This window comes from Benincasa hispida, chromosome 3 (genome assembly GCF_009727055.1).
Source record: "Benincasa hispida cultivar B227 chromosome 3, ASM972705v1, whole genome shotgun sequence".
In the NCBI taxonomy this organism is placed as follows: domain Eukaryota; kingdom Viridiplantae; phylum Streptophyta; class Magnoliopsida; order Cucurbitales; family Cucurbitaceae; genus Benincasa; species Benincasa hispida.
Genome location: NC_052351.1, coordinates 56,211,572 through 56,216,223, shown reverse-complemented (window position 1 = coordinate 56,216,223; position 4,652 = coordinate 56,211,572). Strand labels below are relative to the sequence as shown.

At 36.5% G+C, this 4,652-nt stretch overlaps 1 pseudogene; it reads left to right on the top strand.

The window, feature by feature from the left end:
• Positions 1–3,138: 3,138 nt before the first annotated feature.
• On the top strand, positions 3,139–4,108 carry LOC120073633 (annotated as a pseudogene).
• Positions 4,109–4,652: the final 544 nt, after the last annotated feature.

Genomic DNA, 4,652 nt, shown 5'->3' with positions numbered 1-4,652 from the left:
AAATATCACCTTGCTCTTGTGACATGTTATGTTTCCTCTCTTCATTCCTAAGTAAAGGGTGAGTCCTATGCTTTTATGGATCATGGTCTTACACACTAATCCCTATAGGTGTTCATATTAGGTCGATCACCCTACCTAAACAAATCATCATATCGGTCCCTAGTGGATTGGCTCGATTTGAAAATCGTACATGGAGCTTCCGCCTCATATGACTCCTCTAGAAATGGAGGTAGGCCTAGCCAAGGCTTGTGCGGTTAATGTTGTTGTACATTAATGAAATAAAAAAAAGAATGAAAAAAAAGATGATTCCAGATTCTGGTCTTTGACATAGAAAAAGTTGTAATAATGAAAGAAACATCAAAGAATTTGCTCCGAGCTAATAAAACAAGAAAGGCATGGGAGTCTTTGGGCATTTCTTGGGGCAAGTTAAGTAAAGACTAGCTACCTACTGATTTACAACCACCCTTACTGCACACTTTCTATATATATCTGACTACATTCAATCAAAGACGTCCATAGCAGCTCCGCTTTCTTTTCAGAAGTGACTTTCTCAATACGGAAGAAAAGACCTAGCCTGCATATATATATATATAGCATTAAATTTGTTGTTGTTTGCTCTATCTTACTGATGCTGCAAGGAAGGGAATGACTGTATCACTTTTCAAATGCAAACAAATTAATCATTCAATAACCCTCTTCATTATCAATTGATTCTAGCAGTAGATAATACGAAAATCTCTCTTGTAGCCCCCCAATTCTTAACCTCGACCTACACAAGTGGTTTTAGAACCCACATTTTGAAAAGTTCTATTAGGTTCTTAGTAGCAGTCGACGACTTTTTATTCTTTTACTTCACATAGCTTTTCGTCTTCTTAATAGTTGGAAGTTCTCCAAAAGTATTAAAAGTTGGAAGACTTTATACCATCCATTTCAATGTGGTTGAATTATGTTCAATAGCCCAAGGACTTGGAGTGCATCTGTTTTTATTTTCCACTATTAGAAGTGATTGTTGATGCATTGTGAATTGTGATGCAATTATGATGTGAGTTTGCGGTGGTATATTATGTGGTGAATATGCAAGTTTTCCTAATAAGACCCAAATGTAAGCCTCACTAGGTTTCTTGGTAAGTCCAGGGTCGAACATAGGGACTACTGAGTAAATATGCGACAGTTACTTTGATTCTTTTGCGGTGATGAAAAAAAATGAGTAGGATGGTGTTTTGATTAAGAATATTCCCTATGCGACGAAGTTTGAACAAAGAGTTAATGAAATCGAGAGTTACAATGAGTATGTGATGAAAAGATTGAGAAGGGGGTTAGCTAACACTTCCTAAGATTATGCACAAGTTATGCGATCATGCTACACACAAATAACATCATGTCATCTCTCAATGCAAATGTCATAATTTCTATTTCTAGAACACTTACGATGTATATGAAAAAGTCGATAGGACTTATGTCTAAGCCTCTATTCTTGTCTATGCGATGATGAATGATGCACACATAGAACAAGGTGACCGCATACTATCATATCCTACTTCTAGGGTGCATGCGGTGTGTTAATAGCAATAGAACTTATGTCTAAGTTTCTGTTTCTTGCATATGTGGTTCTAATCTGACTCTCTCAAGTCTAGATTCTAATCTGACTATTTCAAGTCTAGATTCTATCTTTAGACTACTCTCTCAAGTATCTCTAAAGGGTGAATGACGCATACATAAGACAAGATGATCACATAAAATGTAAATCTTAAGTCATGCTAGCTAAGTACTTCTCAACCCATTCAGAAATTTAGCTATTCATGCAAAGTATGGAGAGATTGAACATAGATTGAAATGAGATTTCCATTTTCTATAAATAAAGTGCTGAATAAAAAATAACAAATGGAATTTAGAGATAAGAAGCCCGGTAAGTAATATCTTACACTATCTTTTTCACTCCAACTCCGTCTAGTTGATTATTCTTGCTCTCGTAAGTGTTGGCCCTCTCTCCCTTTGTAGCGCTTTCCAGTAGTCTCTCGATTTGTCCGGGAATGATCCCTCGACTTCTTCGTCTCCTTGCTCGTTTCCGTCTTCTAAGTATAAGTATGAGTATGTACGTGAACAAACTAACGACTCTTTAACTTGTATATGATCTATGATATATCTTGTTAACCCCTTTCACACTGGTGGCCTTCGGTATTTATAGAGCTTAACGTGAAGCAGCCTTTCTCTTTAATGATTGCAATGATGGGCGGTCATTAAATCCCCTGCTCTGATGCGTCGATTAATGGTCACCGAAAGTTGAGTGTACTTGCTATAGTGTGGCTTTAACGGCTTGTCAACTAAATTCGGATTCGACCGTCATCAGCTTTCCATCCCATCATGATTTATTATGCTGTCACCTTGATGCACAGTCTTTATGCGGCCACCTTTTTAAGCAACTTCTCATGATCATATACGATTGCATGACTTTGTGATCGCAATCTTCCAAGCATGTTTACGCCTAATTCCTTCGGATCGCAATTTCACTTGCGCCAACACATTTTTCTTGCACAAAATAAGTAAATTAACTGCTTATATGTGATGGGCACATGCGATCACAATTTCTTCAGTTTAGTGCTTTTTGGACATGATATTGCTTATTTTTATCGTCACATTCTCTCATTGTTTTACTTATTTGAACTATAATAACATGTATTTCTACCCGTTATCAATTGTTACGACCACGATGACAAATCCCAACTACGGATATATAAGAGCGAAAACTGATAAGGGCATTCTATCCAGCATCAACATCCGAATACCTGAAAGCCCTAAGAAATGCATGGGAAAGAGGGTTGGATTAACCTAAATCTTTATGCTAAAATAAGAAATAAGGACTAGTGAAATGCAAAAAATGACTCATAAATAGAGTTTAGATTTGAATTCCATAAAGAATATGGATGGTAATGTATATAATGATAAGAAAATGAAAGACTTTCTAAAGATTTTGATCTAGAAAATGGGGTTGGTTGAACTTTTAAATTGACTCATTCAAATGGCATAAGTCAACAATGGAATTTGATTCCATTGGACATTACCAATGAAATCAAGTGCGAACTCCCATTTCAGTTTTTATTGAATTAACTACCATTTTCGAAACAAATTTTTTTTGACATATTTCATTTTATTATGAGAATAAATCCTACTACTTTTGGTCCTGAAGTTTACACACTTGAAAAAAATAACTTGGGATGTATCGCTCAAATCATTGGTTCGTTACTAGATGTAGCTTTTCCCTTGGGCAAAATGCCTAATATTTACAACGCTTTGATAGTTAAAGGTCAAGATACTGCCGGTCAAGAAATTAATGTGACTTGTGAAGTACAGCAATTATTAGGAAATAATCGAGTTAGAGCTGTAGCTATGAGTGCTACAGATGGTCTAATGAGAGGAATGGAAGTGATTGACACAAGAGCTCCTCTAAGTGTTCCAGTCGGCGGAACAACTGAAGACCGAATTTTCAATGTGCATGGAGAGCCTATTGATAATTTGGGTTCTATAGATACTTACACAACATCTCTTATTCATAGATCCGATAATTTAGGTTCTGTAGATACTTACCAACATCTATTATTCATAGATTTGCTTCCACTTTTATATAGTTAGATAAAAAATTCTCGATTTTGAAAACAGGAATTAAAGTAGTAGATCTTTTAGCCCCTTATCGATGTGGAGGAAAAATAGGACTATTTGGAGGTGCTAGAGTGGGTAAAACAGTACTCATTATGGAATTGATCAACAATATTGCGAAAGCTCATAAGGTATATCCGTATTTGGAGGAGTAGATGAACATAATCGTTTAGGAAATGATCTTTACATGGAAATGAAAGAATCCGGAGTAATTAATGAAGAAAATCTTGCAGAATCAAAAGTGGCTCTAGTCTACGGTCAGATGAATGAACCGCCGGGAGCTCGTATGAGAGTTGGTTTAACTGCCCTATCTATGGCGAAATATTTCCGAGATATTAATGAAGAAGACGTGCTTCTATTTATCGACAATATCTTCTATTTTGTTCAAGCAGGATCCAAAGTATCCGCGTTATTGGGTAGAATGCCTTCGGTTGCGGGTTCACTCAAGTCAAGATGAACTATTAAATTAAACAGCCACTTCACTTTACAGCCACGCTTGTTTGCCTATCGGCTCACCTCTAAAGCCCTGCTATGCTTCCATTATGGCCAAGACCCACCCTATACGAGGACTTATTAGGTTTTTATTTGTGATTATTGAACACCTGTAAGCTCTTTCTTGTCAAGGTTGAAGAGCTGATGCGCATTAGGCCTCTTTCTTTGGTTGCGATAGTAAAACAAACCCTATTTATTTCACTGATAGGTGAAGGGTCGAAGTCAAGGTTGTGTATTTCACATTAGTGTTGATAATAGGGTTAATATCAAGAAGAATAAAGAAATACCATCTATACCCAAATAAAAATTGATGTTTTCATAAGGAAGCCATCGAAGGCTTTCCACAAATTGAGATTTGGCCATAGAAGGGTCGAATTGTATTCGAGGAATAAGAGGATACAAAAAGGTAATAAGAGAGGCATATAGACCAATCAATCATATCAGTCGTATTCTTGAATTTGGAATGAAAAGAAGAGGAATGCTTCCTAGTACGGGACACATAATAGGAC